The 12,709-nt window shown below is 44.9% G+C and overlaps 1 long non-coding RNA gene across 1 annotated transcript; it reads left to right on the top strand.

Annotated features, from left to right (window-relative positions):
* The first annotated feature begins 329 nt into the window (after window positions 1-329).
* LOC141096277 (uncharacterized) lies at window positions 330-4,814 on the top strand. Its single transcript, XR_012233627.1, has 2 exons — window positions 330-1,057; window positions 3,246-4,814. It is a non-coding gene; the product is annotated as an uncharacterized lncRNA (long non-coding RNA).
* The last annotated feature ends 7,895 nt before the right edge of the window (window positions 4,815-12,709 follow it).

Here is a 12,709-nt window from a genome sequence, read left to right as displayed (position 1 = left end):
CGGCTCTGTACCGTTGCTATTATAAATTATCTATTAATTTCTGTGTTTTGCACAGGTTTTTGCACTGGTATAATGGACTATAAGGCCAGGGAAAAATCCTGGCTGGGACAAGCTGACGAAGTTTTTGGACGGGATGGGACAGGTGGAACGTTGTCTGTTGGTCACAGGAATGATGGGCTGTTTGAGTCTCTTAAAAAATTGCTCATTAAGCGTACAAAGATTTGGTGGAGTAGGATATTCCTGGAAAAATATATTGTCAAGGATATGATACCCAGAGGCCTACGGGTCCGGGTCCTACCAAATTTTCCCATGGAGGATGTTGAGTTTATATCTGTTTGGGAGGATGCGTGTGGGGCATGTTCAGTGGCATTAATGAAACTATTGATTGACTATAATACAAAATCCCTCAGTGCTTTGGATAAAGATATTGATCAGACTTTATTAGATCTTCAAGCTGGCTGTTCGGTGGAACAATTGAAAGTATATGAGGATAATTTGGAAAAAACGGTAGATACCATGGTGAAAAAAATCAATGAGACGCAGGTCTCAAAATTTAATCGGGATAGTAAAGACTATCAAGATAAAACGGTCTATCAATGGAAAAAATATACTGATAAATTATCAGTGGGACATCGCAGTGTTTCCAATACTTCTATATCATCACTTAGTGCCTCGTCTGAGACCTCTACTGCTTCCATGATCACTCGTTCTCGAGTTAATTATGGACGTATGAGGAATTCCAACTTTCATACACAAAAGAGGAAGAAAAATCGAACACCGGAAAATCAAAGTAGGGAGAATAAGGTAATTAACCTCAGTGATCATTTGCTCACCAGAGCTGACTGTGATTTACTGTATAAGGGCCTGTCATTTTCACCAATGGCGGGCTTTGACAGATTCACGGCTATTAAAGATCTACATATCTTTGCGAGGTCACTATTATTTAAACGTTTCTTCTATGATGATAATAAGAGTATATTGTTTCCTACAGAGGAGGAACAATCAGCCTTGATGATCCTTGAGGAATTGGCGGAGGAGCATTCAGCCACCGAGGGAGGTAAGATTCCTCCGGCTTTGAGGGTACGCTCTAGGAAGTTTCCCCCTCTCTCGAACTGTAGTGCTATTGATCTCTTTGTGAAAGTTGTTGGTAATGAGTTTGCTAAGATACCACAACATATACGAGGGGACAATTTGACAGGGGAGGAGAGGAAGCGTTTGGGACACCTGAAAAGCCTCCCTGATATTGTGATCAAGCCGGCGGACAAGGGGGGGAACGTTGTCTTGTGGCCTAAACATATGTATGAAAAGGAAGCCATGCGTCAGCTCTTGAATACAACATGTTACAAGAGATTGACTTTCAACCCCTTGTCCGCCTTTTGTACACAGTTGAAAAAGATCCTTATAAAAGCTAGGGACGCTGATATTATTTCTGGAGAATTATTTAAGGCGTTGCTAGTAGTGGAACCTATGGTGCCAACGTTTTACCTCCTCCCCAAGACTCATAAGAATATTCAATGCCCTCCGGGTAGGCCTATAGTTTCGGGGAGTGGTGGCTATTTGGAGCGTGTCAATAGGTGGCTGGATTCTCTCCTTCAGCCACTGGTGGAAGATCTACCATCTTATCTTAAGGATACTAATCAATTGCTGTGTAAAATGGATGGTTTGACGTTAGATGCTGATACTATCCTCGTCACTATGGATGTCGAATCGTTATATACGAATATTCGACATGACGATGGATTACGAGCAGTTAAGTTCTTTCTATGGACATCCAGTCTTTCCCCGAGTTTGAGGACCTTGGTTTTGGAAGTTTTGGAATTTGCCCTCACGCATAATTTTTTTACGTTCAGGGGGTCCTTCTTCCTACAGCTCCAGGGGACAGCGATGGGGGCAGCCTTTGCGCCCTCCTATGCCAACCTGTTCCTGGGGCTGTGGGAGAGAGACCTCCTGATGTCAGATCAACTGTCGTCTATGGAGCGCGTCCCCTTTTGGACGCGCTACATAGACGACATTTTATTGTTCTGGCAGGGGGATATGAATCAATTGGATGGATTCATTTTGGAATTAAATGATAATTGTCTGAATGTCCATCTTACTGCCAATTACGACAGGGAAAGGATTGAATTTTTGGATGTCCTAATTAGTAAGGGCCAGGAAGGAATTATACAGACTACGATCTTTAGGAAACCAACGGCCACAAATATGCTCCTACACGCATCCTCCTCACATCCGAGACACATGGTACGTGCTGTACCGATAGGTCAATTTTTACGTCTTAGACGTTTATGTTCTACAGAGGAAGAATTTGAAATTCAGGCTAAGGACATGAGGGGCCGTTTTGCAGACAGGGGATATAGTAACCGATCAATAAAAAGGGCCTACATACGTGCCAAACATAACAATAGGGATGCCCTTCTATACAAAAAGAAGGATGAGTCTATGAAACCTGATATAGTTAGGTTTATCACGAGTTTTAATGCCCGGTCTGGTCAGGTGCGGGGTATTCTAAATAAATTTTGGAGTATCCTGCAAACTGATCCTATTTTGGGTAAGATTATTCCGGAGAAACCACAAATCACTTTTAGGAGAGCAAGGAACCTACGTGATCATCTTGTACGTAGCCACTATGTCGGAGACCCTCCCAGAACCTTTCTGGATAATTTCACTCGTGATAAGAAAGGTGGTAGTATGGCGTGTGGACATTGTGTGGCATGTGTTAACATGATTACAGATGATACATTTACGGATTCCTCAGGACAGAAACAATTTGCAATTAAGAAAAAAATCAATTGTTTGTCCCGGAATGTCATTTATTATGCCACATGCCCATGCTCCCTGATCTATATAGGGCTTACTACTAGGCAACTGAAAGTTAGGGTTAGGGAGCATGTGCTGGGCATACAGGCCGCGGCCGATGAGGAAGAGGTGCAACTACTAAAAACGTTACCAAAACATTTTAAATTATATCATAACTGTGATAGTAGTGGCCTCAAATTTAAGGGTATAGATATAGTGGATATGGGTATTCGAGGGGGGAATATCTCCCAACGATTAGCTCAAAAGGAATCACGTTGGATCTGGATGCTTAATACGGTGCATCCTAGGGGACTAAATGAAAGTTTATCTTATGCCCCTTTCCTGTGATGACAGTTCTTCGCTTTGGGACTGTGTGGGGTCATATAATGGTGCAGTAGTTTTTGGTTTTAATTGTTTTTAACATTAGTTTTTATTGGTTTATTATTAAGGTCGTTTAAAGGTGATGGTCTGGGGATATCTTTAAATATTTCTCTCGGTGAAGAAGAACAGAATTTTGGCTACCTGGTAATTCTTATGGAACCATATGGAGAAGATCCAGATCTCTTTACCTTGGACATCGTGGCACACAGCTTTCTTCATGACTGAAGTGATGTGAATTTTGGCACATCTATTGAGACATTTTGATCTTTTATCCATATTTGTATGCAGATATTATGTTTTGATACCTTGCAGTGTAACACACCTATATGGGACATTTTGTGCTAATTGGGGGATAGTATTGGGCCCCCTTATCTGGGTATTGAGTCTGTGAATATGATTATTATACATATGAGATTATTTGGTCTTATTATTGTGGTTCTTATGTATTTGTGGGGTTATATGGGACATACTATACATTATAGTTAATCCTGTTTTGGATGTAATAATATATTTAATATTAGGGAGTATTTAGACAGGTAAAACCTTTTTATAGTTTTGTATACTGTCTCATACCCCCCCCCCCCCTTTTTTCATCCCCCCTTTTTCCTCATTTTTCCTCATCTTACCTCCTCCCTTTTCTCTCCCCCCCCCCCCCTCTCTTCCTTTCCCACTTGTCTTTCCTCTTCTTTCCCCTCCTTCCTCCTTCCGTCTCCCCCTCCTCAATAATCATGGTTCTTATTAAGGTTACCATAATAACCGAGGATTGGATCTCAGTATGTTAAATGACCTTATATATAATGATTTTATTATGTTATGTTGTTTTTTCTTTGGTTTTTCTCCGCTCACATGGTTTTGCATTGGTGTATTGTCGTGGGTAGAATCCATTTATCGGCCCTCTTGCAATATGGCCGCCGGAGCTTCAATCACACTGCGCATGCGCGCACTCTCCTCCCCTGGTGTGGCGTATCCTGCCGACGTCGGGTGCCGGATCACGTGGGCCCACGTGCTTCCGGCCTCGTCACCGGTGGGGGATGTGTCCGCAGGGGGGAGGGATGGACGGCGCGTGCTGCGGCACTTCCGGCAGGCGCATTTAAATAAGATGCTTTTGTGGCTGATATTTATGCCCCCTGAGGAAGGAGCTTATCGCTCCGAAACGCGCGTCGGGGAACGAGCGGTCCGCCCGGTCATCCTGGAGCCTCATTAAGGTAACGATTTGGGTCCTTATTTTCTTAGGGCGGGTAATTGCCTGCCGGTGCAATTCGGGCATTGTTTGCTGCACCATCCTCCGTCTTTCTATATATGTAAGATATGGTTTATATGGCCCGAGGGTAGTATTGTTTATTTGTTAACCCCTCTAGTTACCTCCTTTGTGATAGTGCACAGATTTATCCTGTGTGATAGCTGATGGGCATTGTTTCCCTTTTTATGCAAGATATATAATGCTCCTCATATGGAGCATTAACACAGGAAATATATGCATCTATCTTGGTATATGATGGTTCAGGCTGACTGGGGCGGGTCCTGCTTGTATGAGCATTTATACTATTGCACTTTTTGATTGTTCCTTGCACAGTTCCCCATTTTTTGTCCTGTCCTATTTACAATTTAATAAAGAGAAGTAATTTTATTATTATGGATCTATGGTCGCAATTTTTTACTGTGGTTTCCACAATTCTTGGTGTATACATCAGCGATTGATTCTATTTTGTCCAAACAGAGTGACACCTATGAGGAATGATATATAATATATTTAGGATGCGGCTCTGTACCGTTGCTATTATAAATTATCTCTTGATTACATTCCAGAGGTTTTTAATGTGGTTCAGGTCTGGAGATTAGGCTGGCCATGACAGGGATTTGGTGTGGTGGTCCTTCATCCACACATTAATTGACCTAGCTGTGTGGCATGGCGCATTGTCCTGCTGGAAAAAACAGTCCTCAGAGTTGGGGAACATTGCCTGAGCAGAAGGAATCAACTGTTTTTCCAGGATAACCTTGTATGCGGCTTGATTCATACGTCCTTCACAAAGATTAACCTGCCCAATTCCAGCCTTGCTGAAACATCCCCAGATCATCACCGATTCTCCACCAAATTTCACAGTGGGTGCAAGACACTGTGGCTTGTATACTTCTCCAGGTCTCCGTCTAATCATTAGACGACCAGGTGTTGGGCAAAGCTGAAAATTAGACTCGTCATCAGAGAAAATTACCTTACTCCAGTCCTCTATGGTCCAATCCTTATGGTCTTTGGCAAACTTCAGCATGGCTCTCCTTTGCTTCTAATTGATGAAAGGTTTTTTTCTAGCTTTACATGACTTGAGTCTGGCCTCTAGAAACCTGTTACGAACTGCTCTTGCTATGCACTTCACCCCAGCTGCCACTTGCAATTCCTTTTATACGTGACTTTATGTCATCCTGCGGTTGCTGAGTGACATTCGAATAAGATGACGGTCATCCCGGTCAGTGGAGAGTTGTTTTCGCCCTCTGCCGGTCTGTATCTTTGTTGTCCCCAATGTCTGCTGCTTGACCTTGTTGTAATGGACTGCCGTCTTAGAAATTTTAAGCATGGAGACAACATGATGCTCAATGTATCCCTCTGTTAGTAAAGCCAGAATTGAGCCCTTATTTTCCTCACTCAAGACTTTTCTTTTCAACTCCTTTGGCATGGTTAAAAGTTATTTTTTAATTCCTATTTCTTTTTGGATATTACTAGCATTTGTTTTGCCATCCAGCTTTTCCTGTTGCAAGAGGATTGGGAACACCACAGCAGGGTTTTTTGTACTTTCTTTTGTTAGATAAGATTTGTTTCAGGTGATCACCTAGTCAGAAGCACATTAAGTAGAATGAGGTGTACTCTGGTTGTTCTGTGGGCAGAATGTTCATTTTATCAGGGTCTGCCCAGCCCGCACCTACCGTATTTTTCGGACTATAAGATGCACCGGACCATAAGACGCACCCCAATTTTCAGAAGGAAGATAGGGAAAAAAATAATAATGTGTCAAATGGGGGTCCGTCTTACAGTCCGAATTCAGCTTACCTGGGAAGAGATCCGGCACAGGTGGAGGAGTAGTCACAGGGGTCATTCAGTGGTCCAGGCTCGTGCGGTGGCGGCTCTGTGCTGGGGCAGGTTGGTTGTGCTGGGGCAGCTGTGCTGGGGCTGGGGCAGGTGGGCTGTACTGGGGCAGGGGCAGCTGTGCTGGGGCAGCTGTGCTGGGTCAGGGGCAGCTGTGCTGTGCTGGGGCAGCTTTGCTGGGGCAGGTGGCCTGTGCTGATCTGGGGCAGGTGGGCTCTGCGTGGTGAGGGTGGTGGCGGGCTGTGCTCCGGTGCAGGGGCGGCGGCTCCGCCGGCATTTCCTCGCAGCCCGGAGGCCCCCGCACATCCCTTGCTGGCCGCCGCCATGTTGCGGTGGCCTCCGGGAACATGGACGCGGCGCATGCGCGGGTTCAGACCTCGTCCCGAGATCTCGGGGGACGAGATCTCGTTGCCGAGATTTGCCGAGATTTGAATCTCGTCCCCCGAGATCTCGGGACGAGATCTGAACCCACGCATGCGCCGTCCCCGGACCGGCGGCCATCTTCCCGGCGTCCATGTTCCCGGAGGCCACCGCAACATGGCGGTGGCCAGCAAGGGATGTGCGGGGGCCTCCGGGCTGCGAGGAAATGCCGGCGGAGCCGCCACCCCTGCACCGGAGCACAGCACACCACCACACCGCAGAGCCCCGCCCGCTGCCACCACCGCACCGCAGAGCCCCGGAGGTGAGTATATTACGACCATAAGACGCACCCCCCACTTTCCCAAAAAATTTTGGGGGAAAAAGTGCGTCTTATGGTCGGAAAAATACGGTAAGTAGTGCCATCTAAGAAGGCGCGTCGCCCTGGTCGTGTGGAGGGAGGTGACCAGGGAGTGTATATTTCCTCCATTTTTTCCCCTCAGTGTACCTTGTCTGCTGAAGTGGTGGTTTGCGGGGTAACTGAGAGTATATCGGTGCATGTGGACAGTGGAGCAGGTGTCAATCTGGTGGATGCTCACTTTGTCCAGACCCACGACGGAGTAGGATGCTAGCGAGACCCCTAAGTGTCCAGGCCATTGACTCCGTCCCACTCAGCCAGGGGAGGGTGAAATCTGGAACTGAGTCCAGGTTTCATATTTGCATTTGGAAGCTGTTGCTGTGAACCCAAAACATGGCAGTCAAAGGAGCTCTCAATGGAAGAGAAACAGACTATCATTAGGTTGAAAAAAAAAAAGAAATCAATCAGTCAGGTAGCAGAAATATTATGAGTGGTCGAATCAACATTTTGGTATAGTCTGTGAAAAAAAAACACCCTGGTGATCTTCAGATCTCAGAAAGGCCTGGACGTCCACGGAACACAAAAACGGTGGATGATTGCAGAATCTTTTCCATATTGAAGTAGAGCCCCTACGTAATATCCACCCAAGTGAAGACTGGACCCCAGAAAATGTTTCAGTATCTAAGTCAAAAGCCGGGGTCACACTTGCAAGAAACCTGCACGAGTCTCGCATCTCAATACCCGGCACTGCCGCCGGCACTCGGGACCGGAGTGTACAGCTGCATGTATTTCTATGCAGCTGAGCGCTCTGATCCTGAGTACCGGTGGCAGTGCCGGGTTTTGAGATGAGAGACTCGTGCGAATTTCTCGCAAGTGTCACCCCGGCCTAACGTAAAGAAAATACTTTATGGGAGCAAATAGAGTTTTCACCACAAGGTGCCAACTATTAATTAGCCTTAAAAATAGAAAAGACAGATTAGACTTTGTTAAAAACATCTAAAGAAACCAGCCCAGGTCTGGAAAAACATTCTTTGGACAGATGAAACAGAGATCATTTTGTACCAGAATGAATGGAAGAAGGAAGTATGGTTAAGACTAGGAATTGCTCATGATCCAAAACACACCACATCCTCTGAAAAACATGGTGGAGGCAGTGTGGCATGAAAAAGTATGGCTTCCAGTGGCACTGAGTCACTAGTGTTTATTGATGATGTGACTGAAGACGGAAGAAGCAGGATGAATTCTGGTGTACAGGGTTATACTTTCTGCTCAGATTCAACCAATTGCATCAAGTTTGATTGGACGGCGCTTCACAGTACAGATGGACAATGACCCAAAGCATACTTCAAAAGCAACCCAGGAGTTTTTTAAGGCAAAGAAATTGAATATTCTGCAATGGCTGAGCCAATCGCCAGATCTCAACCCCATTTCGCTGCTTTTACTGTAGATAAAACTTAAGCCAGAAAGACCCACAAACAAGAACAACTGAAGTCAGCTGCAGTAAAGACCTTACAAAACATCACATAGGAGGAAACCCAGCATTTGGTGACATCCATGGCTTCCAGACTTTAGGCATTCTTTGCCTGCGAAGGATTCTCTATAATGTATTAAAAATGTACATTTTATTTATGGTAAAGTTAATTCGTCCAATTACTTTTGAGCCTTTGAAATTAGGAGGTTTTGCAGAAAAATGGTTGCAATTCCTAAATATTTCACAGGATATTTTTTGTTCATCCCCTTTAATTACAGCTGAAAGTCTACACTTCTATGGTATCGCCGTTATTTCATGTTATATCAAAAACAGTGGCAAGCAGAGCCCAAATCACGAATTTTTGGTCACTGTACAAACATTTCTGGACCCAATTATATGTGCACAACTAATTGCTTTTCTTACCCTCCCGGTGTGCAGTGCAGGCTGTCCGCTGCTGCCTCGATCACAGTTATTTGGCTGCAGCTCTGTCAATGCGATTTCAGCGCTGCAGCCTTGTGACGGAGGGCAAGTATTCTCAGTTTGTATGTTTTTTACAATGAATTCTGCATATAGGGAAATGTATTCAGAAAAAGGGGACAACTCCTTTTAGCATTTTAGATTTGTCAGTCCCAGGATTTATTGCAGCAGGCAGAGGTATATAGTGATAGGATTGTTCTCTTATTGTAACTCAGCCCAATCACGTTTCTCTCTGTACAGATATCAGAGATAAATGTTTTTCCAGAAATCAACAGCCTTTTCTCTGTCTTGTTATCACATTATCATTTTCCATACAACACAGTCAGTTATGAAGGCTATTAACCCCTTAACGACCGCTGTTGCGTCTTTTCACGGCGGCAGTTAAGGGTACTTAAACCACAGCACTGCTGTTTAACGGCGTTGAGGTTTAAGTTTATAGCGCCCCCCCAGAATCAGATTTTCTCCGGGGTCTTGGCTGCCAGAAGTATCCGAGACCCCAGAGAACACGATTCGGGTCTGTTTTTACCGACCCCGGTTTTGCGATCGCCGTTATTAACTATATAACGGCGACCGCAAAAAAAAAAGTCTGATGTGCCATTTAATTTCTCTCTCCTCTGATGTGATCGCACATCAGAGGAGAGAGAAATGGGGTCCCCAATCCCCCCCGGTGTCCCTGGCTTCCCCCCATGTCCGCCGGCATCTTCTTCCGGAAAAAATGGTGGGTGCATGCGCAGTGCTCCCACCGAGATCTGCCGGCCTGCACCCGGCAACAATAGGAAGATTTTTCCTATTAGTTCATTTTGGTAACTGTGATAGACCCTGCCACAGTGACCAAAATAAAAAAATAGTAAATAAACCCTCCTTTATCACCACCTTAATTTGGGAAAAATAATGAAATAAAGAAAATACATTTATTTCCATTTTTCCATTAGGGTTAGAGTTAGGCTAAAATAAGTTGGGCTAAAGTTAGGGTTAGGGTTGGGATTGGGATTAGGGTTAGGGGTGTGTTGGAGTTAGGTTTGTGGTTATGGTTGGGATTAGGGCTGTGGTTAGGGTTATGGTTGGGATTAGGGTAAGGGGTGTGTTGGGGTTAGGGTTGTGGTTAGGTGTCACGTGGACCCGTCCTGTGTGACACGACCCGCAGGTCGGTAACTAAAACAACAAAACTGACACGTGTAACTGTCCTGTGTGACATGACCCGCAGGCCGGAAACTGAAACAAGACACGAGGAAGGGGAAACAGTTACAATGGTGGGCCCTGCGATAGGGAACGGGGATGTGGAGACCTCCTGCACTCCCCTGAGTCAGTGTCCCTCACACTCCTAACGTTCCCTATACAGGCTTCTCACCTGTCGCCGAGCCGGATACCTGTCACCCTAGCACACCCTACACCTTATCCTTTGCTAGGGAGCTGGGTGGTGCAGGCACTGGCTCCACCGCTGTACTAATACACACCAGGGAAAAATACAAACAGGGGAAACACTAAAAACACTTATCTTGCTCTGCTGCAGCACCAGGCAGCAGAGTGCATCACCGGATTAACCCCTTTCTGACATCAGACGTACTATCCCGTCCATGGGACCCGGGACCCTATGCCCATGGACGGGATAGTACGTCTAGCGCGATCAGCGGCGCCCACGTGGTGAGCGCCGTTGATCGTGGCCGGGTGTCCGCTGATTATCACAGCTGACACCCGGCACTATGTGTCAGGGGCGGTCACGGACCGCCTCCGACACGTTAACCCCTTGCACACCGCAATCAAACACGATCGTGGTGTACCGGGGGTTAAAGGGAAGCATCGGCAGGGAGGGGGCTCCCTCCGTGCTTCCCTGAGCCCCCCACAGCAGCGCAATGTGCAGCGCTGCTGCGGGGGGCTCTTTCCCTGCAGGTCCCCGGATCCAAGATGGCGACGGGGACCTTCGGGGGCCTGCAGGGAGCTGGCTTCCTCAGTGCCTGCAAAGCGCAGGCAAGAGGATGTCTTCCTCAATGCATGTGAGATCAGCGATCTGTCACAGGACAGTGATGTCCCCCCTGGGACAACCTAATAAAGTTAAAAAAAAAAAGTGTAAAAATAATTTTAAAAAAAATCGCTAAATAAGTTACAAAAAAAAAAAAATGCCCTAATAAATTCATTTTTTGGAAATAAAAAAAAAAACAAAACAAGAAAAGTACACATATTTGGTATCGCCGCGTCCGTAACGACCTGCCCTATAAAACTGTCCCATAGTTAACCCCTTTAGCGAACCCCTTAAAAAATAAAAATAAAAAACAAAGCAAAAAATAATAATTTATTATCATACTGCCAAACAAAAAGTGCAATAACGCGTGATCAAAAAGACGCATATAAATATCCATGGTACCGCTGAAAACATCATCTTGTCCCGCAAAAAACGAGCCGCAACAAAGCATTATAAGAGAAAAAATAAAAAAGTTATAGCTCGCAGAATAAAGCGATGAAAAAATAATTATTTTTTATATAAAATTGTTTTTATTGCATAAAAGCACCAAAACATTCAAAAATGACATAAATGAGGTATCGCTGTAACCGTACTGACCCAAAGAATAAAACCGCTTTATCAATTTTACCGCACGTGGAACGGTGTAAACGCACCCCCCAAAAGAAATTCATGAAACGCTGGTTTTTGTTCATTCTGCGTCACAAAAATCGGAATAAAAAGCGATAAAAAAAGTCACGTGCCCAAACATGATACCAATAAAAGTGTCAACTCATCCCACAAAAAATAAGACCTCACATGACTCAGTGGGTCAAAATACGGAAAAATTATCTCTCAATATGTGGTGATGCAAAAACTATTTTTACAATAAAAAGCATCTTTTAGCGTGTGACAGCTGCCAAAAATAAAAACCGCCATAAATAGTAAATCAAACCCCCTGTTATCACCCCCTTAGTTAGGGAAAAGTAATAAAATTAAAAAAATGTATTTATTTCCATTTTCCAATTAGGGTTAGGGCTGAGATTAGGGTTAGGGGTGTGTTGGGGTGTTTCCACTTTTTGGGTACATCAGGTGCTCTCCAAACGCAACATGGCATCTGATCTCAATTCCAGCCAATTCTGTGTTGAAAAAGTCAAATGGTGCTCCTTCCCTTCCAAGCTCTGCCATGCACCCAAACAGTGTTTTACCCCCATATATGGGGTATCAGTCTACTCAGGACAAATTGCAAAACAACTTTTTGGGTCCTATTTCTCCTGTTGCCCTTAGGAAAATAAAAAATTGGGGGCAAAAATATCATTTTTGTGGGAAAAAAATGATTTTTTTTATTTTCACGCCCGGGCGTTATAAACTTCTGTGAAGCCCTTGGGGGTTCAAAGTGCTCACCACACATCTAGATAAGTTCCTTTGGGGGTTTAATTTCCAAAATGGTGTCATTTGTGGGGGGTTTCCACTGTTTAGGTACATCAGGGGCTCTTCAAAGGCAACATGACACCCGCAGAGCATTCCATCAAAGTCTGTATTCCAAAACGTCACTACTTCCCTTCTGAGCCCCGACGTGGGCCCATATAGTAGTTTCCTCCCACATATGGGGTATCAGAGTACTCAGGACAAATTGGACAACAACTTTTGGGGTCCATTTTCTCCTGGTACCCTTGGGAAAATAAAAAAATTGGGGACTAAATGATCATGTTTGTGGAAAAAATACGATTTTTTCAGAGGTGACTGGGGGCAGATTTTTTTTTTAGCCAGGTAGGGCCCAAAAACAATGGTCCCTCTCTAGGCAAATAATTTCTGCCCTCAGTCACTGGCTTGCCCTCTCTGGTGGAGAAAATTGCGCGTGAG

The sequence above is a fragment of the Dendrobates tinctorius genome, unplaced genomic scaffold, assembly GCF_039654945.1.
Source record: "Dendrobates tinctorius isolate UK_male_01 unplaced genomic scaffold, ASM3965494v1 ptg000073l, whole genome shotgun sequence".
NCBI lineage: Eukaryota > Metazoa > Chordata > Amphibia > Anura > Dendrobatidae > Dendrobates > Dendrobates tinctorius.
This window is presented reverse-complemented; position numbering and strand designations above follow the sequence as displayed.